The sequence below is a fragment of the Pelophylax lessonae genome (genome assembly GCF_965119305.1).
Source record: "Pelophylax lessonae genome assembly, chromosome: 1".
Classification (NCBI taxonomy): domain Eukaryota; kingdom Metazoa; phylum Chordata; class Amphibia; order Anura; family Ranidae; genus Pelophylax; species Pelophylax lessonae.
Genome location: NC_138768.1, coordinates 830,168,428 through 830,193,566, shown reverse-complemented (window position 1 = coordinate 830,193,566; position 25,139 = coordinate 830,168,428). Strand labels below are relative to the sequence as shown.

The window sequence follows — 25,139 nt, the reverse complement described above, 5'->3', positions numbered from 1 at the left end:
ACGGGGGCACTATAATGGGAACACCTGATGTACGGGGGAACTGTAATGGGGACACCTGGTATAAGGAGGAACTGTGATGGGGACACATGCTGTATGGGGACACTGTGATGGGGACACCTGATGTAGGGGGGCACTGTGATGGGGACACCTGCTGTATGGGGACACTGTGATGGGGACACCTGATGTAAGGGGAAACTGTGATGGGGACACATTATGTATGGGGACTCTGTGATGAGGACACCTGGTGTATGGGGACACCTGATGTAAGGGGACACTGTGATGGGGGAACCTGGTGTATGGGAACACTTTGATTAGGAACCTGATGTATGAGGACATTGTGATAGGGACACCTGGTGTAAGGGGGCACTGTGATGGGGACACCTGCTATATGGGGACACTGTGATGGGGACACCTGATGTAAGGGGACACTGTGATGGGGACACATGATGTATGGGGACTCTGTGATGAGGACACCTGGTGTATGGGGACACCTGATGTAAGAGGAAACTGTGATGGGGGAACCTGGTGTATGGGAACACTTTGATGAGGAACCTGATGTATGAGGACATTGTGATAGGGACACCTGGTGTAAGGGGGCACTGTGATGGGGACACCAGATGTAAGGGGGCACTATGATGGGGAAACCCGATGTATGGGGGAAAAAATGATGGGGACACCTGATGTATGGGGGCACTTTAATGGGGACACCTGGTGTTAGGGGGAACTGTGATGGGGACACCTGCTGTATGGAGACACTAATGGGGACACCTGATGTAAGGGGGCACTGTGATGGGGACACCAGGTGTATGGGGGCACTGTGATGGGGACACCAGGTATATGGGGACACTAGATGGGGACACCAGGTGTTTTGGGGCACTGTGATGGGGACACCTAATGTATGGGTACACTGTGGTGATGACACCTGGTGAATGGGGACACCCGATGTAAGGGGACACGGTGATGGGGACATCTGATATATATGGGTACTGTGATAAGGGACCCTGATGTATGGGGACACCTGATGTATGGGGGCACTGTGATGTGCACACCTGATGCAAACCAGTAGGGGCCGTAATGCATTACTTTGCCCAGGGGCCCATGATGCTAATAAAATGGCACTGCCTAGCCCTAAGATCAAATGTTAGGCAATGTTATGTTCACCTGGCGAAAGGCTAAGGAAAGGAAATTGACAGTAGACACATAATAAAACCATTATAGATATTATTCATTACATTTGCTCAAATGTTGGGACATTCACAAAGTACTTTTTTTTTTTATAAATAGACCCCTTAAAATAAAAAAAATGGTCTGGAGTTATACTTTAAATAAAACTGACAACACATCATACTTACAATTTTCAAATGGGTAAGAAGCCTCATGACATCAGCCATGTCTGCCAGTATGAGTAGCCGGGTGACAGCTGACAGCAGCGCCCGGGCGGCCCGGACCATGGTACCGCGCTTAACTGAGGAGCAAGGATCATCTGCGAATTCTGATGAGGCGATCCGCATTGTCTCTCCTGTAATAAAGGAAAAAAAGTTTTGTCATTCCAATGGAAAATGTCCTCATATCACCTAATTAGAGCCCCGTAAACATTCACACTGACTGACAGCTCTGAATCATCGGTAATCTGGAGATTTGCTATTTGTCTGATTCAGGGTTTCTATGAAATGACCTGCTAATTAATACCCGTAATTATGCACTCCAATAATCCTATCTGAAAGCCAAGCTGAATGTTATCAGGACAAAAGACGATAAGGGTTTTTTTTTTTTTTTCCAAAAGTGATTTGAATTTTTGATGTATTAAAATTACTTTCTACCTCCAGCTCTTGTTTTTTTTTTTTTTCAGAGCATTCTTAAAGTGAACCTGTGCCTAGGCCCATTCAAGTAATTCAATAATCTTAAAGAGTTTGTTACTCCAACATTTCATATTTCTGATATGTGCCTGCTGTGCCATGTATTTGTATGAGAAAGTCCCCTGCTCTTTTTGTATTGCTTCCTTTGAGTGGAATCCCTGGTGTTCCTGTCAGTCCCCTTGCTTTCCTATTAAAAACTGGCCACGCTAAGCAGGAGAGCACACTGTGGTCAGTTCTCTAGCTATTCTGGAAACTCAGCCTGCTCTCCTCCAATGATCACACCTGTCCTGGCACCCCCCCCTCCCTTCCTTCACTGGGAAGCTCAGTGTGTTACTGCTTCTCCTCCCCCCAGCTCTTATGCAGCTGAGAACAGAGGGAATGTGATCACTTATAAAAAAGGTGGGAAAAGGTATCTATAATGTGTTTTTATATCTATACAACATTTTTTGCCTTTCATTTCTATTTTAAACTTAATGGGTTGTTTTACAAGGTGATTGTTTACAATTACTTTAAGAAGCAGAGAATGTGCTTTAAAATAAGCTATCACTGTAGTTATAGGTAATGTGGGGCAATTCATCCTCAAAATTCACAATAAACGTACTTAAATGTCCTTCACAATTGTGACTCAGCTGATCCTGCTCCCCCTTCACAGCAGTGACTAAGCATCTCAGCTATTCCCAGTTCCCCTTCACTGCAGTGACTCCGTAGTTCAGCTTACCCTTTTCTCCACTCCAAGCGGTTACTAAGCAGCTCAGCTCACTCTGCTCCCCACTCTCAGCAGGGTCTAAACAGCTCAGATTCTCCCTCCCAGCAGTGTCTAAGCAGCTCAGATCTCCCTGACACTCCCCCATAACAGTTGTTAAAGGAGAAGTATGGACTTTTAAAAAGAATAAACATACAGTGGGTAAAGAAATGAATCACCCCCCCACTTTAAAATAATCACATATTTTGGCTTTGCAGTCTGAAATGAAGACAGGCATATTTTGTGTTGTATCCATCTGCATTTACTAGTGCAACTTATAACATCCAAGTGAAAGCTATAACACCAACATGTCAGAAAAAAATAATAAAAAATCAAAAGCAGAATCACTGAGTTGGAAAAAGGATCACCCCCCCCCCCCCCCCGCGCCCGTGTCACTAATGTGTTGGACCAAAATTTGCTTCAATTACAGCCTTTAGTCTATTTAAGTTTGTCTGTACTAACTTTGCACATCTAGACTTTGCAATATTTTCCCATACTTCTTTGCAGAACTGCCCAAGTTCAGTTAAATTATGGTGACCATTTGTGGACTGCAGTCTTCAAGTCATTCCACAGATTTTCAATGGGGTTTAAGTCTGGGCTCTGACTAAGCCATGCAAGAACATTCATCTTTTTCTCCTTCAACCACTGTGTGGTCATTGTTGCTTTGTGCTTTGGGTCATTGCCATGTTGGAAGGTAAACCTTCTTCCCATTGACAATTTTCTGGCAAAGGGCAGACGGTTTTCCTCAAGAATTTGATAGTATTTTGCCCCATCCATTTCCCCTTCTATCCTGACAAGTGCTCCAGTCTCTGCTGCAGAAAAACACCCCCATTACACTAACTTTTAATTTCTGTGAGAATGAGCCCTTATTTATGTTCTGTATTTCTTTAGTAAATCAGCCCTGAAGACTATATCAAACCAATGCACATAACTTGTTATTACCAAACTCTTTTTATGTGTTGTACTGATGAATGCTTCTGTGCTTTGAAAGCATCTAATTTGTGATCACATTTCAAGAAGCATTTATAGGTTGGAACCTCAGTTAAAAAAAAAAACAAAAAAAAACAATATTTAGGTTTTTACAAGTTGAGAGCTTCAGGATGATACATGAACAAAAAAACTAATTTTCTGGACCATATAATTAAATTAAAATTTCTAGACCATATAATTATATCCTCAGTCCTATGAAAAGAGAACAACATTAGGTGATACATTCGGAAGTGATGATTGACAGGTTTGCTGATAAATTATATTACTGGGACTCAACGCTTAACTCACTTAAAGAATTTTATCTTGTTTTGGTGGTGAGTCGTGGAAAATGTCATCTAAAGCATACTGGATTTTTCTTTTGACAAGTTTTATTGGGTTTTAGCAAAGAGGGTACATACATCAAGTACAAACATCAGAAATAAGCAGAACAGGTTATATAACAAATGTGCAGTTTATAACAAGATATCACAAGTATGGTTATACGAGAAACAATTAAACTGATAAGGGTAGCGCCTCGCCTCTGAATATTTGTATTATTTTGTATTCAGAGGGGTTGGGTCCAGACGGTTATACTCTATTTGCAGTGGCGGCTGTTCCCCCTGGGGTGGGGGGCGGTAGATGGACCTGACCACGGACCACACCAGCTCCAGCCCACACCACACACCATACCCCCCCCCCCCCGGTTGTTGGCTCACTCACCCTGTGCTGCCCCTGGACTGACATGTGGAGGCGGCGGCTTCCCCCTCAGTCTCCACCGTGTCCCCCTTTGTTGGTCGGGCTTCCCCTGCATCTCCTCCTCCTTCGCCAATAGGATGGCTTCTCCTTTCGACCAGTTGGGAAACGGATCTCAGGACCCGCTTCCTGATTGGCCAGGAGGAGAATCTGTGTGACAATAGCGAGTATTCATTCGCTATTGTCACACAACTGGGTGGGCCCAGGGCGCAGTAATCTGCGCCCCAAGCCCACCCTTTTTTGAAGCCTATTAGAGCCTCTGGCTCTAATCACGTGCTTAAAAAAAAAAATTGGAATCCATGCACCCGGCGCCCTACATATAGATTAGGGGTCCGCAAGCATGAATGGGGGGGAGGGCAGCGTCCCTGCGCCCCTAATGGATGGGCCGCCACTGCTCATTTGTCTAAAGGGATGTGGTAAGATTTTAGAGTATAAAGGGTGGGGGGGGGGGGTTCTTGAATTCCATTCTCCTCCAATGAAGAAACTATTACTATAGTTGATGGCTATTATGGTCAGTTAGAGTCCTTCTCGGAATAGGGCACCCCATTTGGGAACCAGCTGTGATCGATTGCGGATTGAGATCCTCGTCTGTTGTTTTGGTGGGGGATGTTGTTGCGGTTGATGAGGGAAGGTTGGACCCTCAAAGAAGGTTTGTTCCTTGATAGGATTGAGGGCTTTTGGGATGTTCCATAGATATCAGTGGTGGAGTGTTTCAGATCCACATCCACAGAGGGCTACAGAATGTTTACATAGATGACACCATTGACAGCAATGACAAGACATTGCTCTTGTCAATGGTGTTATCTCCATAAAGATTATGTATCCTTATACAGTATGGATGTCAGACAGCCTCCAACTCTCCTTTATCAAGAACTTAATGACCGCAAAGCTCCCTAGGCTTTCAGTTATACACGATCAGCTATACCATTTTGATCTCCCACCTAATATTGAGTATGGCCCCCTTTTGCTAAAACAGCCCTGACCCATTGAGGCATGGACACCAAAGTAACATCCACATATATGGCAGGACCCAAGGTTTCCAAGAAGAGCATTGCCGAAGCATCACACTGCCTCTGCCGACTTGCCTGATTTATACCGCATCCTAGTGCCATATCTTCTCCAGGTAAGTGACACCTGGCCATCCGCATGTTTAAAAGAAAACATGATTCATCCAACCAGGCTACCTTCTTCCATTGCTTCGTAGTCCAGTTCTGATGTTCATGTGACCATTGTAAAAGCTTTTGGCTGAGGACATGGGTCACCATGGGCTTCACAGCCCCATACACAACAAACTGTGATGCCCATTTTTTTCTGCTTTCATCACATCAACTTCATGGACAACATGTTCACTTGCTGCCTAATATATCCAAACCAATTTTCAGATGCCATTGCAATGAGATGTTCCCTTTACCTGTCAGTGTTCATAATGTTATGGCTGATCAGTGTACAGCCTGGCCCACCAGTGTATGCGAGAAATGAATAAACACATGTGAATACTTAAATTGTTTCTATAATGTAGACATTGACTGTTCACAATATTAAGGAAACTTACGGCAATAGCACCACAAAAGTGGGATGTCATAAACTTTTTTTCTGGGGTCAGTAGAAAAAAAAATGCCCCTTACATTGGTGGTCAGTGGGAACAATGCCCTCTTACAGATAGATAAAAGGATAGTTTGAGTCATGTCTTTAACATATGTACCAGAGAGCACAAACATGTGTGCACACTTGTTAAGAATTTGCAAAGTATAGAAGGCCATGGGAACTAGATACTTGTTGGGATCAAGCTGTTGGTAACAGTCATGGTTACAAGGGATCTAGGAGGGAAATACATTGATCTAAGCTGGAGTAATACTTTGTCATTTGTTGTTGATTGCTGATATCACTGATTTTGTCTAAACACTACTCTGTCATATGATTTTATGTCATATGTCTTCTGCCGTGCCTTACAATTAAAGCATGAAAGTCTCCAGTATGAGCATCTAATGAGTCCAAAATCCAGTTACTATGTCATCCATAAGCCTTTAAATATAAACTGTCAAGACCTGGATTAGGTGCTGGCGGCACTGTGCTTCCCAGAGTGGAAGGTGGTACTCCCCCCCCCCCCCCCGCCTACTAGTGCCTCTCACCCCAGTGTTTTTCTCTGCTGCCAGAGACTACGTTCCATTTATTCTGCTCCTGACCCTAAACTTGCTCCTGCCCTGCATCCTGTGCCCTACTACCTCTTATCTGCTCTTCTTGTTCCTGACCCCAGTCCTCGTTCTACCCATCTGTTCCATGCATCTTTAGTTTATCCGGTTGATCTGTGTTCCCCAGTTTGGTATTGTATATAATCAGTTTGTTAGGTTTTCTGGTATTCTGTTAGGTTGCCAGCATTTTTGTCCTTGGGGTATACATTTATGTTTGCTGTGGGTTGGTGTTTGTATGGTTTTGGGTTCAATGTAAATAAATCTAACTTAAAGCATACACATTCTGGTCCCAGTCTCCTAAGTGAAGCCACACAGATCTAGCCATAGTTCCGTAGTTACACAGTTTGTGAGGTTGAAAAAAGACAGCAGTCCATCCAGTTCAACCTGTGATGAGTGTGTGTGTGTGTGTGTGTGTGTTTATGTCAATACTACATCATATACCCCTGTAGTGTTTATGTCAATACTACATCATATACCCCTGTATGTTGTGGTCGTTAAGGTGCCCATCTAATGGTCTTTTGACTCGCTGATACCACTGCTTGTGGAAGTGAGTTCCACATCCTTACCGCTCTGACGGTATAGAACCCTTTACGCAGTTTAAGGTTAAACGGCTTCTCTTCTAATTTTAGTGAATGGCCACTAGTCCTTTATATTCCCTTTCACTGAATAGTTTGTTACCTATGCTAGGGTCACCAGTGCGGTATTTGTACATTGATATCATATCCCTTCTCAGGCATCTCTTCTCCAGAGAGAATAGGTTCAACGAGCTTGTAGTCTTTCCTCATAGTTGAGGAAGTCCCTTTATTATCTTTGTTGCCCTTCTCTGGACTCTTCAGTTCTAGTACATCCTTCCTGAGGACCGGTGCCCAGAACTGGACGGCATATTCCAGATGCGGCCTGATCAGAGTCTTGTAGAGTGGGGGAATTATTGTTTTATCTCTGGAGTGAATCCCTTTTTTAATACATGTCGATATTGTTTGGGCTCTGCGTGGAGAAGCTTGATATTGCATGCCATTGCTGAGATTGTCGTCTACTAGGACCCCCATGTCCTTGTCCATCCTAGATTTCCCCCAAAGGCTCTCCCCCTAGTGAGTAACGTGCGTTCGTATTTCTGGCACCCAAATGCATTACCTTACATTTTTCAACACCCAATAATCTGGCCACCAGATCCATGATCTATACATAAAGTCATCATTTGTGTCTCAACCCTCCCCTCCCGAACACTGCAGCTCCCAGTGGGAGGGTTTCAACAACAGAGGCAGTGCTGTCCATCCAGAAAGCAGTAGGCAGGACTGGGTGTGTCCAGGTGCTTATTGACAAGCTACAGTCTTATGATTTAGCAGTGACAATGCTGATAGGCACACCCCACAGTAACACAAGGGTGACAACTCTGCTCTGAATTCACGACCGGTGCAGCATCATAGCCACACCATCACAGGAAGCTGCGTTATGTGGACTTCACTGGCAGGGTCAACAGCTAATTGTTGGACTTTGCAGGGACCTAAGAAAACAGTTAGTGCAGATTCACTTATATTTACGTGCTATAGCAATTTATAATAAAATATTTATTATAAAATAATATGTAATAAATAGTAAACATTTTATTTAATCTCTTGCCAAGCAAGTAACGCATATGATAGTGAGCCATACTGATAAGGATTCTGTGCTGAGAGCGTGCTTATTGTGCACTCCCATCACAATGACCAGGCTGTCACAGACAGCTCCTGATCTCTAGCCATAAATGATAGCCAGCAGGATGAAATCTCGATCATGTGACCACTGTGACAGCAAATCCAAGTGATCACATGATCAGGAAGTCCATCCTTCCACTTGACCAAATTAAAGGGTTGCAGTGAACGGGTGGGAAGGGGGTGAAATTTCATAGAGAGCAGATCAATGTCAGTGTTAGAAGACGCTAATTGGCTAATACGCATGCGCAAATTAGCGCCTGGCTAATACGCATGAGCGAATTAGCGCCTGGCTAATACGCATGAGCGAATTAGCGCCTGGCTAATACGCATTAACTAACGTGCGTGACCCCACGCACATTATGCGTTCTCACGTTCTCATACGTTGACCCAGGCGTTTGGCGCCAAAGGAGGCCAATTTAAAGGCAGCTGGTGCATTTCCACCTTGCTGTGTTGTCTTCAGCTCTCCTGTGTTCTGAACCTGCTTCCTGTTGATTCCTGTCTGATACCTGTTGACCTTTAGCTCATCCCTGACCTCGCTTGTCTGCTGCCTGTCCTGATCCCGGCTCGTTTGACTACTCTTCTGGATTCTCCTTGTCGGCTCATCCATCTTCGGACCTTGACCGGTTACCCCCTGGTGGGGCGACCCTGGGGACCGCAACCTGGTGTCCACCTGCAGCCAAATCCATCCCTCACCATCAGAGGCTCTGGTGAAGACCGGTGGATGCTTAGACCCCGCACCTCAGGCTAGCCTATGCTACTCACCTCGGGTTTCCATCCAAGCTCCGCCCACCGGCAACGGTAAGCCTTCTCTGCACGACAGGCTTCCACCTGCCTCATAACAGTCAGACAGTTTGCAAGCTGATAGCGAAAACACAACAAACACAAAGGGTGGGACAGTTTGCAAGCTGAGCTTTTCAATATTAAATCCCAGCACAACCTGTGCTCCTAATAATGTCAACCTGGGTACAACTGACTAGGCCAGACACTCCCGTCTATGCTAGGGGAGGATAAGTTCACCCTTCTAAGTTATTTACCTGTGTACCTTGATCTTAAATCAGATCATCAAAGTATGCCAAGCGTGAGTTATATTACATTACCAAAAGGATCTCACCAATCAATAGGGTCCCTCTTCTATGCAGTATGCAGGCACTAAGGGGTTTGATTTACTAAGAGCAAATAGAATGAGCACTTTGCAAAGGGCAGTTGCACTCTGTAAAAGCAGTTGCTCCAGAGCTTAGTAAATGAGCAGAAGCTCTGCTGACTTCCATCATCCAATCATGTGCAAGTAAAAATATGTTTCTTTTATTGTCCTTCCATGTGATTGGGCATTTTTGGCAAAGTGTAGCTTTACCTCATTTACTAAGCTCTGGAGCAACCGCCCTTGCAGAGTGCAACTGCACTTTGCAAAGTGCACAGTCTATTCTTTAGTAAATCAACCCCAATGTATTCTGATCTCTCCTGCTATTCAGGTTTCTCAGCAAAACACCTCCAGAAAGTGTGTGCCCGTGCCTACAGTTTTAAACAGGCACACACGTAGGTATACGTCAGTCGTGCGCCTGCAGCTAGCCAGCGGGGACTCAGATGCACGGGGCAGGTGGCTCTGATTGCCGCCTGACACCCACGATCACTCCCCGTTGAGAGAGAAGAACGGTCAGCTGTTGTAAACACAGCCGACCGTTCTTCTCCCTGGAATGATCGTAGAGCCCATGTGATCCTTCTACTGTATATAATATCACAGGTCTCTATGATAATTTCACAAGCCACACACCCCCGCAGTTAGAATCACTCCCCTAGGCTCACATTTAACCCCTTGATCACCCACAATGTTAACCCCTTCCCTGCCAGTGTCATTATTACAGTAACAGTACATATTTTTAGCACTGATTACTGTAGTAATGTCACTGGTCCCCCCAAAAGTGTCAAAAATGGCAGTTAGGGGTCTGATTGTCTGCCGCAATGTCGCTAAAAATTGCAGATCGCCGCTATTACTAGTAAAAAAAAAAAAACAATAAAAATGACATAAATCTTTCCCGTAGTTAGTAAATGTGATAACTTTTGCGCAAACCAATCAAAATACGCTTATTGCGATTTTTTTTTACCAAAAATATGAAGCAGAAAACAAATTGGCCTAAAATGTTAAAAAATTTTGATTTTTAAATATTTTTTTTTTTGAGAATGTTATATAGCAGAATGTGAAAAATATTGTTTTTTTTTTTTTTCTTTTCAGAATTGTCGCTCTCTTTTTTTATAGCGCAAAAAATAAAAATCACACAGGTGATCAAATACCACCAAAAGAAAGCTCTATTTGTGGGGGAAAAGGACGTCAATTTTGTTTGGGTACAGCGTCACAGGACCACGCAATTGTCAGTTGAACAAGTTGAAAAAAGTGGCTTGGTCATTAAGGGGGCAAATCCTTCCGGTCTTAAAGTGGTTAAATTTTTTAATATTTTTTTTTTTCCATTTAGTTATGAATGGAATATCTAAAGAAAACTTTCCTTTTAAAAAGGTTCCTGATTGAAATATCTGCACTAAAACAATAGTCACAAAGGGGGTTAACAGGTTCATCTCAGGAAACGCTGTGATACATCGCAGGAACATATGTAGGAGAGAGTTTCATCTCAGCACAGGTGATTCTTGTGGCTGTAACATTTCCGCTGTGGGGTTTTCTACTCGATCAATTCACGTTTATGCAGGAAAAGTTCACCTGACATTTAGGGCTATCTGCCTGAATGAATAGTGAGGCCTCGGAGAAAACAGCAACTTCCATGAGGAAAGATGAAGGCTTACTGATACCCGCTCCCAGATGTGTATGCAGAACAGTGCTTTATATATTCCTTTTGTCATGCAGCAATGGATCCGAACAAGAAGGATCTAAAGAAAGCATTACGCAGAATGCAATATATAAATATATATATATATATATATATACACACTGCTCAAAAAATTAAAGGAACATTTGCTAATCAGAGGGTAGCATCAAGTCAATTAAATTCCTGGGATATTGATCTGGTCGGTTAAGTAGCAGAGGGGGTTGTTAATTAGTTTCTGCTGCTCAGGTGCACTAGATGGGCAACAATGAGACAACCTCCAAAACAGGAATGGTTTTACAAGTGAAGGCCATCTACATTTTTTTACCTAGTCATCTTTTCTGACTCACTCACTAGTTTTGCATTTGGCTAGGGTCAGTGTCACAACTGGTAGCATGAGGCAATACCTGGACCCTATAGAGGTTGCACAGGCACTCCAGCTCCCCCAGAATGGCACATCAATATGTTCCATTGCCGGAAGGTTTGCTGTGACTCCCAGCACAGTCTCAAGAGCATGGAGGAGATTCCAGGAGACAGGAGGTTACTCTAGGAGAGCTGGACAAGGCTGTAAAAGGTCCTTACCCATCAGCAGGACCGGTATCTGCTCCTTGGTGCACAGAGGAACAGGATGAGCTCTGCCAGAGCCCTACAAAATTACCTCCAGCAGGCCACTGGTGTGAATGTCTCTGATCAAACAATCAGAAACAGACTTCATGAGGGTGGCCTGAGGGCCTTTAGTGGGTCCTGTGTTGACTGCTCTGCACCATGGAGCTCGATTGCCATTTGCCATTGAACGCCAGAGTTGGTAGGTCCGCCACTGGTGTCCTGTGCTTTTTACAGATGAGAGCAGGTTCACCCCGAGTACATGTGACAGACATGAAAGGGTCTGGATAAGCCATCAAGAACATTATGCTGCCTGTAACATCGTTCAAAATTACTGATTTGGTGGTGGGTCAATGATAGTCTGGGGAGGCATATCCATGGAGGGAAAAACAGACCTCTACAGGCTACACAATGGCACCCTGACTGCCATTAGGTATCGGGATGAACTCCTTGGACCCACTGTCAGACCCTACGCTGGTACAGTGGGTCCCGGGTTTCTCCTGGTGCATGACAATGCCCGGCAACATGTGGTAAGTGTATGCAGCCAGTTCTTAGAGGATGAAGGAATCGATACCAATGAATTGCCCCCATGCTTATTGACCTAAATATAATAGAACATCTCTAGGACATTATGTTTCGGTCCATCCAACGCTGCCAAGTTGCACCTCACTCTTTTCGGGAGTTCAGTGATGCCATGGTCCAGATCTAGGAGAGAATACCCCAAGACACCATCTGTCGTCTCATTAGGAGCATGGCCGGAGGTTGTCAGGCATGCATATAAGCATGTGGGGGCCATACAAACTACTGAGGACCATTTTGAGCTGCTGCAATTCAATATCAGCAAAATGGACTAGCCTGCTGCATCATTTTTTCACTTTGATTTTCGAGGAGTCTATGAATTCAGCCCTCTGTAGGTTAATCATTTTCATTTCCATCCAACCCTGTGGCATCCTTTCGTTACTAATACATTACTATATTTTTACAGTAACAGTGCATATGTATAGCACTGATTACTGTAGTAATGTCACTGGTACTCCCAAAAGTGTCAAAAATGTCAGTCAAGGGTCCGATCTGTCTGCCATAATGTCGCAGTCCCGCAAAAAAAAAAAAACGCAGATCCCCGCCATTACTAGTTAAAAAAACAAAACAATAAAAATGACATAACTCTTTCCTGTAGTTAGTAAACGCAATAACTTTTGCGCAAACCAATCAAAATTGCGATTTTTTTTTTAACAAAAATATGTAGCAGAAAACAAAATTGGCCTAAAATTTAAAAAATGTTTTTGATTTTTACAATTTTGTTGGGGAATTTCATATAAAAAAATGTGAAAAATAGTTGTTTTTTCAAAACTGTCCCTGTTTTTTTGTTTATAGCGCAAAAAGTAGAAAAAACGCACAGGTGATCAAATACCACCAAAAGAAAGCTCTGTTTGTGGGAAAAAAAAGGAAGTCAATTTAATTTGGGTACAGTGTCACATGACCGCGCAATTGTCCGTTAACCACTTAAGTCCCGGAAGATTTTACCGCCATTCCGACCAGGGGGTATTTTGCGATTCGGCACTGCGTGACTTTAACGGACAATTGCGCGGTCGTGCGACGCTGTACCTAAACGAATTTCACGTCCTTTTTTTCCCACAAAATGAGCTTTCTTTTGGTGGTATTTGATCACCTGTGCGATTTTTTGATCACGCGCTATAAACAAAAAAAGAGCGTCAATTTTGCAAAAATAGCAATATTTTTCACATTAATTTATATGAAATTTCCCCGAAAAAAAATGTAAAAATCAAAATTTTTTAACATTTTCGGCCAATTTGTTTTATGCTACCTATGTTTGGTAAAAAAAATTGCAAAAAGCGTATTTTGATTGGTTTGCGCAAAAGTTATCGCGTTTACTAACAAAGGGAAAGATTTTTGTCATTTTTGTTGTATTTTTTTTAACGCGTAATGGCGGCGATCTGCGATTTTTTTTGCGGTACTGCGACATTGGGGCGGACAGATCGGACCCTTGACTGACATTTGTGACACGTTTGGGGTTACCAGTGACATTTCTACAGCAATCAGTGCTATATATATGCACTGTTACTGTAAAAATACACTGGTAGTGAAGGGGTTAACTTTATTTGGGAGGGAGGGGCTGTGTGTATCCCTAGGGGCATGCTTTCTACTGTGATTGGCTGTGGCTTGAGCTGTAAGGACACTGATCAACGGATCTACATACTAGATCCGTGTGATCTGTGTCTTTACAGCGAGGAGAATGACAGGTGGCTTGTTTACACAAGCTGCCTGACATTCTCCCTCTCCCCCGCCGATCGCCGAGTTACCGGCGGACATCGGGTCCGCTGGTCACACGCGCGGGGGGGTCCGTGACCGCGCGGGAGCATGCCTCCGGCGGCGCGCGCTCGCTCCCTAGACCCTCACAAGCTAGTGACGTAGCCCTACGTCACTTTGCCTGTGAGGGGCTGACTGCCGACGTAGATCGGCGTTAGGCAGTCGGCAAGTGGTTAAAGTCATGCAGTGCCGAATCGCAAAATAGGGCCTGGTCATTGAGCAGCCAAATCCTCCGGGGCTTAAGTGGTTAATGTGTCCTCTGCACTGGACATCATATCTGGGAATGTGAGTATACACATTGCACATGGGAAGTGGTTGGAACAACTCGTTTAGTGTAGTGAATAGTAAACTTACCCTCTAGTTATTCTTATTGTGACCTAGAACTTTGCAGCTTCTAGACACAATTTATTGCTTTCCTATATTCACATTGGAGTAAACGGTTTTACATCCCACTTCTTATTTTGGCTTTTTATAAACATTTACTTTAAATTTTATACTAGCATAGAAATAATATATATATATATATATATATATATATATATATGTGTGTATATATATATATACAGTATATATAAATAAATAAAACAAGCCTAGACACCATCAAGTCCTTTTTTTTTTGAGTTCTGGATCAGTAATGCTGCAAGCTTCAGCTTTCATTCCTTCTAAAAGCTCGGTGGGAACAACGAGTTACCGAAGTGGAGATTTATACTTCTCCAGCAACACTATTCATTTCTGTCTTCTTATTACTAAAACTGAGTAATAATGTACCGCTGTCCCCAGCCTAGCAGAAAATACATTTTTTTTTTGTTTCTGTAAACAAAAAGCCAAAAATAAATCTTTATTCATGAAATGTGTATGTAAACAGGAAAGGCAGAGATGCAGAAAGTAAAAAAATACAAAGTATGGGGTGCTTGATTGTTTTTTAATATGCTGTAAAATACTGTGTGCGAAGGTTTGTTTCCAAGACACAATAAATAATGAAAAAAAAAAATCTTGTGAAATGTGATTTTAAAAGAGAATGCAAAATAAAAATACAAAATTCTGTAAAATGTATAAAGATAGGTCTAATATTCTGTATATATTTATGGAAGAACTGCCAAGATTTTCTTTTTTTTTCTTTTTTGTTTCTGGGGACTTTTGCCAAAACTCAGGTTTATTGAAGATTTCAAAGGTAATGTCAAAGTAAATTTTTTTTTTATTTTTTAGGTAGGATGCCTATATGTCATATTGGAACAGGATAGATGATTGGCCAAATAATCAGAGAGAGAGAGCAACTGTAATTTGTGGATTCTTAAACAGGTGCAAATTTAGAATTAATAATGCAAAACAGGGTCAGAATGGCAAATATTGCAAAATAATACAAAACAGATTATGAAAGCTGCGCAAACATGGACTCTTCAGAGCAAGGACTCTGTGGATTAACCACTTACCGACCGCTGCAAGTACATATACTGCGGCGGTCAGCCCCGTGCAGGCAAACTACACTCCAGTCATTAGACGGATCGTTCACATAGTAAAGGACCACTGCCATTGGCCCTTTACCACGATCCGTGATGCGCTGGGTCCTTTGGACCTGGTGAGCACAGACATTCCCGTGTGCACACCCCAGGGGGCAAGCGGGAACAGTGATTCTGGGAGAACATCATTGTACGCCCTCCCAGAATAAGCCGCCTGTTTACCCTTAAAGTCCCAACAACCTTGGTTTGAGGCACCAAACCCAAAACACAACGATTTCACAGGGACGGTGGCAAAACCTTACTATAGGGCACCCTAGAGATCAAACCCCTTTGCCTGTAGCCGCCATTTGGCTATGGGCCGGTTGGCAAGTGGTTAAAAGGATGTCGAACAAAACCAAAGAAAATTCCCAGCTCAATTGCTGACCAGTTTGCAACCAACTGAATTATCCCGTTTAACAGAGGCTACTGCAGAGTTTTTGATCTATTCATTGTGACCCATCAGTCCTATTTAAATCAAGCATTTTTGACTCCCAGACTGTGGGTCCATTGTTTCTGGTAAGGAGGGACACAAAAGGGGGTGTGTGTCACATCACGGAATTAATTTATGTGGAGCACTTCAGCACTTTTAAGACGATTGGGGCACAAGAGCACTTAATATTGATCGCAGCACTTTATTTGGACTTTTTGTACATACATGTTTACATGATGTTAGCACTATTTTTTATATTTATCTTTCATGTTTAGAAGGGATTTATGCTCAGAGATGTATAGTAACTAAGTAGAACTACTTCACTACTGTACTTAAGTACGGAAAGGCGGTATCTGTACTTTCCTAGAGTAGAATTTTTTTCTCCTACTTCCACTTTTACTTCACTACATTTTTTCTATGATTTCAATACTTCTACTCTGATATTTTTTTTTTTTGTGCTGCATAGTTACTCGTTACAATTATAAAAATTACCACTGCCAGAACAGTAGATGGCAGGTTTCATGAAGCTCAAATCATGTGTATTATCAGCGCATACAAAAATAAATGCTACTGTATGTATAAATAAAAGCTGCATTTGAAATAATAAAAAACAATATGATGTTCAAACTTTTGAATTCTTTCTTTAATAACTACATAACAAAGTACTTGTACTTTTACTTTCAGTACTTGAGTAGCAATTTTTTTTCAAAACTACTGGTACTTTTACTTTCAGTACTTGAGTAGCAACATTTTTTAAAAAACTACTTGCAATACTTAAGTACAAAAAATGTTGAATACTTTAGTACTTCTACTCAAGTCACTTTTTGATCGAGCACTTCCACTTCTACTCAAGTCACTTTTTGATCGAGCACTTCCACTTCTACTCAAGTCACTTTTTGATCGAGCACTTGTACTTTTACTCAAGTATGGGTTTCGAGTACTTTATACAACTCTGTATGCTTGGCGCACAGCTGATGCTACACAATCCTTTTTTCACTTCTTTTTCACCGTAGTGCAAGTATTTATTTACTATATATCCCGTCTAACAGTTTGCATTAAAAACAGGGGTTTAGTTTGCACACATTTTCAAATACATGCAGGCTGCAGAGCCACTTCACGGTAGCCCAATATTATCTGCAGTCCTAACTCTAAATTTTGAGAGCCTCCACAGTGGAAGAACATTTATAAGAAGACCAAAGCACACAGGACATGGGGCCACCACACTGGAACTGGAGTAGTCTGGATCAGTGTTCTCCACAGTACCCAAGCTGGCCCAAACAAACTATTTCCTTCACTAACATGTGTGACCACTGGGTGTGCTGTAGAAACTGTATGTAGCTGAAGATACACACAGTATACTGCACTGTGTTCTGGGTGTGATACAAAAACTTCCTGTCTCACACTCGGAACAAAATAGCATCAGTCGGAGCAGCACTCAGCCATTCATAGGCAGCTTTTCATCAGTCTGAGCAGCACTCAGCCATTCATAGGCAGCTTTTCATCAGTCTGAGCAGCACTCAGCCATTCATAGGCAGCTTTTCATCAGTCTGAGCAGCACTCCGCCATTCATAGGCAGCTTTTCATCAGTCTGAGCAGCACTCAGCCATTCATAGGCAGCTTTTCATCAGTCTGAGCAGCACTCAGCCATTCATAGGCAGCTTTTCATCAGTCTGAGCAGCACTCCGCCATTCATAGGCAGCTTTTCATCAGTCTGAGCAGCACTCCGCCATTCATAGGCAGCTTTTCATCAGTCTGAGCAGCACTCAGCCATTCATAGGCAGCTTTTCATCAGTCTGAGCAGCACTCAGCCATTCATAGGCAGCTTTTCATCAGTCTGAGCAGCACTCTGCCATTCATAGGCAGCTTTGCATCAGTCTGAGCAGCACTCCGCCATTCATAGGCAGCTTTTCATCAGTCTGAGCAGCACTCCGCCATTCATAGGCAGCTTTTCATCAGTCTGAGCAGCACTCCGCCATTCATAGGCAGCTTTGTATTCTATCAACGGATGCAAAGCTTCCTCTAATTGGCTGAGTAGGAGAATATGACATCATCAGCCTGCCTCTCTGACTCGGTCAAGTCAGTCTGATTGGCCCAGCACTGTCTATTGGGGATAAGGACACTGTGTAAGCTCAAACGCAAGCAACTAGGAGCTTCCATTCTTGACTACCAGTGACTGAACAGATCAGGGGTGAAAGAAGTGTACATGGGCTCCTGGAGTGGGGCTTTAAAGACAATTTGTTTCTTTGTCCTTCATTGAGAATTTAGCACAGGTTTGCTTAAGGGCATAATTGTAAGCGTTAATATAGGTTTTTGAATTAAAATTTTCACACCCGACCAAACAACATAATGGCAAAAATATGAATACCCAGTGGCCTAGTTACTATCACTCCAGACTTGCTGTGTACTAAAGTCCTTGGTTCAGCTTCCAAGTAGGACACTACCTGCATAGAGATTCTATGTTCACCCTTGCCTGCATGGTTCCTCTGGTTTTCTCCCACCCAATACATTGACTTCTGTCGTCTGTGTATGCATGTGAGATAAAGAACCAAGATTGTAAGCTCCTCGGAGGCAGGAACTGATGTAAATGTACAATAAATAAAACATTGTGCAAATTGTTGGTGCTATATAAATACCTGTAATAAAAAAAAAAAATTCAATAAGGAGCCATAAAGGTGTGACATCTTAGATAGACATTCTGACAGACACTACTACGAGTATGCATGTAGCCGATGAATACCTTTAAGAATCAAACTTGAACATGTTTCTTTTTATTTATTCAGCTTATTAAAATCCGATGCTGCAGGTACGAAGGGTAATGGAGCAATTTTATGATGCTCTTTAGGATAGAAGCCCCCGTAGGGACGATGGTGTTGCGGTCTTTGAATGGTCACCGGCTCGGCAATGGCCCCGCTTTTGCTTACCTTTGAAAAGTCTTGGCGTTAAGCTCATAAAATACGGAGCACACGCTCCCAAAGCAGTCTAACACGACGATTTATGATTTATGAGTATTTTGACTTTTTTGGTCGGTTTGATGGCGCTTCATTGAAAGCCCTACAGCTAGTTAAATCCACTCTGGCATTTTATCCTTTAAAAGACCTACAAAGGCAGTAAATGAAGACGGGGGCTGCACATCACTGTGTTACAGGACATCACATTAAAAGTATTGTGAATTTTAAAAAATATATTATCTCCTCTGGAGAGATCTTTCTGATTAAAGTGAGATTCAAGGCAAGAAATAAAATCACCGTACTCTGTGTATGGCTAATCCTGACTCCCTCTAAAGAAGATGCTACAATGCTGGTAAAAAAAGCAAAACAAACAAATCAAAAAGCATTAAATGTATCTTAAAGTATACATAAACCCATTAATGAAATCGTATACTGTAAAAGCTTTTACTTGGTAATGTCATGTTAAAATAGTTTGCAATCTTCCTAAATCTGCATTATTCATTAAAATAATACCTGGGGATCCTGCAATGAAGGATCTTGATCAGGCAATTCCTATTATGGGGTGACAACACTTTGTCCCTGTCTAACATGTGTTCTTTATGTTGTCACCCTGTTACATGTGCTTTTAGTGGAGACTTTGGTTTAAATTTGCTCAGGCAAGCTGCAAATGAGCAACAACATGCAGCTACCACCAGACAGCAAATGGCCGAAAAAAGGCTGCAGGAAATCAGAAATAAAGGAAAAAAAAAAAAAGATAAAAACAGTATTTTAAAGAAATAAATGGCAATCTTTTCTCATACACAGTGCTTCACAAAATGTAATGCAGTTAGGGTTTACATTTTTTCACACTAGCGTGACTCAGCCTGACAAGTCGCGCTCCCTCGCGGTCCATTGACTGCTACAGGACCCGTTCTAATAGGAGCGACACAAGTCGCTCCGACTTAGAAAAAGGGTCCTGTACTACTTCGGGGCGACCTCGGAGCGACTTGCATAGACTTCCATTATGTGAAGTCCATGCAAATCGCGCCAAAGTCGTGGTGCATGGGAATGCACAAGTCGCCCCCGAAGTAATACAGAGTCGTGCCGCCCCAGTGTGAACCAACTCTAAAGCTACAGTTCAGTCAATTTTAAATATAAAGGGATTGTTTAATGTTTTTAAAGAGACCCAGTCATCAGGCTATTTATTTCAACAGTATTCTTGCCCTAAATGATATGTGCATTTTGTTGCATGCATGCTATTCACCTACAGTAACTACATTGCATACACGCTACTTAAATTTAATGCATGCTATTTACCTACAGTAAATAGTCCTGATTCTGCTGCTAGGCAGCCATCGTTGTTTTGATGTCAGCAGCCCCAGCAGACTGAAATCTGTTACTCAAGTGACACTCTATAGCAGTGGTTCAAAACCAACAAGCCGTAGCCCGTTGCCAGGCCGAGGCCTCCCTCCTCATGGGCCTCTAGCCAGCTCCCAGCTCACGTAGTGCCTCCAACCTCCAATAATTGCCTCTCAATTACCAGGCTCCCTGAGATCCTTTAGACCTCACAGTGCCACCAAGCCTACCACAGTGCCCCCCCCCCCAACTGCTGCCCCAGATTCCAGTGCCTATAGTGCCCCCAACCCTTATCAGGTTTCCACTGGGCCACCTAAGCCCCACAGTGCCCTCAAGCCTCTTGTTCAAAAGGATTAAGAACCACTGCTCTATAGCATTCTCCTCCTCCCACCACCCCAATCCACTCACTCCTGGGGCAGCTACATAACTGGTTATAAAGGGAGGTAAGGGCATGGGGGCTTGACCAGCACATGTTATAATAAACACTCCCAGGAAAGGGCTAATTACCCCATATTACAATATATTGTATATCCACTAACAAAGTGCAAAAGGAAATTCTGTTTTCCCATGAGTTTTATCACTCTGTGTGAAGGAACCTTCACTCTATCTTTGGAACAACACTTAGGGCAACACTTTGTTGGGCCTTTCTAATTAAAGTAAGGACATTTACATTTTTTTCTCACCACAAAGTGGTAGTTGGTAAAACTGAATATACTCTTCACAGTCAGAAATCACCCAGTGTTTCAGTATTCAATTTTATAGGCAGGGAAAAACAAATCCACATGGCATATTCCAGCTTGATACAATTTATTAGAAAAAAAACACCCTACTTACCTTAAAAAAAAGTTCACTACAATCTGTGCCCATAGAAAGACAGCTTTCTTGAGATAAAATACTCCATCTTGGCGTTGAAAGCCCATGACTAGCATGGCTGGGAATTCCCACCCAGGTAAGTGAATGTTCCAGGTGAAATCACACCCCCTGCTTCCTTAGCAACCAATGACAGCAGGAAGCTGTCACAATCGTTCTCACCAAACTCCTAAATGTTCGTGGTTCAGACAAATATTCAGCTCATACCTAGTTGGCCTAGAGCCCCTAAATGGGTCTCAGCCATGCCTGCCTTTGTACATCTCTGTTATATGGTGGATTGCTGGATCTAGTAGTTTATATAATAAGAGAAGTTTCTATCTTTTAGGCTTATAGGTAGTGACAAGGACATGACATTTCAAGATCAACAGGTATTCTCTATGTGAAAAAATAGTCTAAAGCGCTATTACCAAGGTGAAAAGCTGCTAGCACACAATAACTGATAAACAAGTCATTGGACGGCACAGTGGTGTAGTGGTTAGCACTTTCACCTAACAGCAAGAGGGTTGCTGAGTTCGAATCCCAACCACGACACTACCTGCCTGGAGTTTGCATGTTCTCCCTGTGCCTGCGTGGGTTTCCTCCGGGTACTCCGGTTTCCTCCCACACTCCAAAGACATGCTGGTAGGTTAATTGGATCCTGTATAAAATTGGCCCCACTGTGTATGTATGTGAGTTAGGGACCTTAGATTGTAAGCTCCTTGAGGGCAGGGACTGATGTGAATGTGCAATGTATATGTAAAGCACTGCATAAATTGACAGCGCTATATAAGTACCTGAAATAATAAATACAAATAAAAAGAAAAATATAAGTGCAGCGCTAATATAAATAAGAATGTGTGAAATCAAATTAATGACCGTGACATCAATTGTAGACATGGTTGATTGAAACAAATCAATGAATCAAAGAACAGTAAATAAAGTCCCATGTAGAAAACTCGAAGTGATGAAAAACACAATAAAGTCCCAAATTGTGATGAATCTTGCAGGTGAACACAATAGTGACCATGAAAGTGAAATAAAACGTCCCTTCACCAAATAAATAAATGAAATGGGCGCTCACCAGATAAAGTGGGTCTGTATTGCCTTATGACAAACAAACCAGCCACGCTTTAAAAGATGATCCAGAATCCTCCTAAGGAAGTAACCATGGATGTGGTTCCAGGCTCATGGTATGGTAAGGAGAGGGATGGATAACTCTCATAGACAGATAACATGAAAGCCAAGACAAAGAGTGCACATAGAATAATATTGCTACAAAACTTTTAATGAAAAAGATAGACTTGCACTTACAATGATCGCATGGTAACAGGCAATAAAAAAGCAAGATGAGGTTCTAGTACAAGCTGCTGACGCGTTTCGTCCACTTAGACATAATCAAAGGATATTGCTTGTTGCATAGGAGGATGGTAACTGATTTTATAGGTATTTATAGGTATTCTCTATACCTGCTGAAAAGGTTCCTAGTCTAAAAAGTAAAAACGAATGCAGCCACCACATCCGAGGACTGGTTAGCTGAAACATACAACATTATTGTTTCTGTCTCTAGATTCAATTTAGGTTGGGTCTAAGAACATTCCACCTAATGCAAGTGCTTCATAAAAATGATAATTATAGTCATAAGGGGCAACATAACAATTGTTACCTATTTTTCTCACAAAGACGCCCTTACCTATTAAATCAAGAAAATGGCTCACTGAAACCTATTTTGCAAAACATGCACAATGTTTATTACCCAATGTCCTCTTTGCATTATATACACTATCCTTATAGTTATTAGTTCCGTATTCTCTGTAAGGTTTCATCAAACATTATGCTGTTCCATTAAGGTGTCTAATCCCTATAATTGATAAGTAGGTAGGATATAACATGTTATTAGCACTTAAATGAAATCTACAGTTACATTCTCATTTCATCTCCAATTTGCCCAGCTAATACCCACAGAATACAATAATATTAACTTACGAGTATTGCTGTCACAAAAGGTTACACTTAACAATCCGTACAGCCTCACTTTGCTATCTTAATCAAATTCTGAACAGACCGGAGGCTGAAACGAGAATGAATCCTTTTAAACCTAGCTGCAGATAATTTGGAGAGACATCCTTTTCCACCCTACAAAGACAACGTGACCTTGTCAATCTAAAACTCGAGGCCTCTAAGATTGTCAATTATGATTTGGTAAGTAGAAAAGTGCTTAAAGAGCAACTTTACCTAAAATAAACCTCTGTTCTGGTCTAAGTGGGGGAGGGTTTGATTTCTGTTCTTTATTCCCTCTACCCAAATTCCAGTTTCCATCTACCCAAATCCACATTTCTGATTTTCTCCTCCCTCACTTCTGTCTTACACTTAGGATGTCTTCTTTCCATACTTCCTTATAGGTCTTATTTTGCTGTCCAGGACCTCAGCAGAGTGATCTCCTCTCATCCATGCATGATTGCGATAGGTGAAGTCAAACTTTTAACCACTTAAGCCCCGGAAGATTTTACCCCTTTCCTGACCAGGGCCTATTTTGCGATTCGGCACTGCGTGACCTTAACGGACAATTGCGCGGTCGTGCGGCGCTGTACCTAAACGAATTTGACGTCCTTTTTCCCCCACAAACAGAGCTTTCTTTTGGTGGTATTTGATCACCTGTGCGATTTTTTGATCATGCGCTATAAACAAAAAAAGAGCGTCAATTTTGCAAAAATAACAATATTTTTCACATTTTTTTATATGAAATTCCCCCCCCAAAAAAATTTAAAAATCAAAATTTTTTAACATTTTAGGCCAATTTATTTTCTGCTACATATGTTTGGTAAAAAAAAAAATCGCAAAAGCGTATTTTGATTGGTTTGCGCAAAAGTTATTGCGTTTACTAACTAAGGGAAAGATTTTTGTCATTTTTGTTGTTTTTTTTTTTAACGCGTAATGGCGGTGATCTGTGATTTTTTTTGCGGGACTGCGACATTGCGTAGGACAGATCGGACCCTTGACTGACATTTTTGACACTTTTGGGGTTACCAGTGACATTACTACAGTAATCAGTGCTATACATATGCACTGTTACTGTAAAATTACACTGGCAGTGAAGGGGTTAACTTTTTTTTTGAGAGGGAGGGGTTAAGTGTGTCTCTAGGGGCGTGCTTCTAACTGTGATTGGCTGTGGCTTGAGGTGTAGGAACAATGATCAACGGTCCTACATAGTAGAACCATATGATCACTATTCTTACACAGGGAAGAATGACAGGAGGCTTTGTTTACCTCAGCCACCTGCCTTTCTCCCGGTGTAACGGACGATTGCGAGTGCCTGGCCGACATCGGGTCCGCCAGGCACACGCGCGGGGGGTCCGTGACGGAGCGGGAGCGCGCATCCGGAGGCGCGCGCTCGCTCCCCAGAGCCTCACAGGCTAGTGACGTACCGATACGTCACTTTGCCTGTGAGGGGCTGACTGCCGCAGTATATGTACTTGCGTCGGTCGGCAAGTGGTTAAGTTAAGCTACAGTTGGTCCTGTCCTAAGTGAGTTTTTTATATATTCTAATAGAGAATCTACTGGATGGAAGTGCTTTGAGCTAAAACTTCTACAAAAACATAGAAAACCCTACAAAAACATAAAAAAAAAAAAAAAAAAAACATTTGGGTGACTGCCTAATCTATCTTTCTATGTTTATGGAGCTGCTTTTAGAGGAATTCTGGGGCTCCATTTTTCGTCTGTAAATACCTTTTCTTTTTTTATTTTATGTTTCAGGATGATCTCTAATTCCTTACCCTTAATTTCCTCATCCCATATAGCCCCCTTTTCACTTCCAATTCCCTCTAATTTTACATTTGAAATTTCCGTACTACTTTCCTGCATTTCCAACTCCTTTCTTTTACAGTCCCATCTTACAATTCCCATTCTCTCCTCTCACGCTCCTTTCCTACTCTTCATCTGGCATCTCCCATCCTTCAGCTCAGATTCCCTCTTCCATACTCTAATCCTACACTTTTAATTCTCTCCTTCTGTCCTGCTCGCTTCTCTGCTACATTTCCAATTCTCTACAGCCTCACTTCAGTTTTATCCTTCTAATTCCTTCTTCTCACACTCCATTCCTTTAGGGCAGGGGTCTTCAAACTACGGCCCTCCAGCTGTTCAGGAACT

At 42.3% G+C, this 25,139-nt stretch overlaps 1 pseudogene across 1 annotated transcript in view; it reads right to left on the bottom strand.

Annotated features, from left to right (window-relative positions):
• Positions 1 to 25,139, bottom strand: part of LOC309557603 (catenin alpha-2-like) — a 745,623-nt pseudogene that overhangs the window by 176,767 nt on the left and 543,717 nt on the right. The window contains exon 4 of the transcript XR_014226146.1: positions 1,353 to 1,519. The product of XR_014226146.1 is annotated as a catenin alpha-2-like (transcript). The remainder of the gene's footprint in view (positions 1 to 1,352; positions 1,520 to 25,139) is intronic.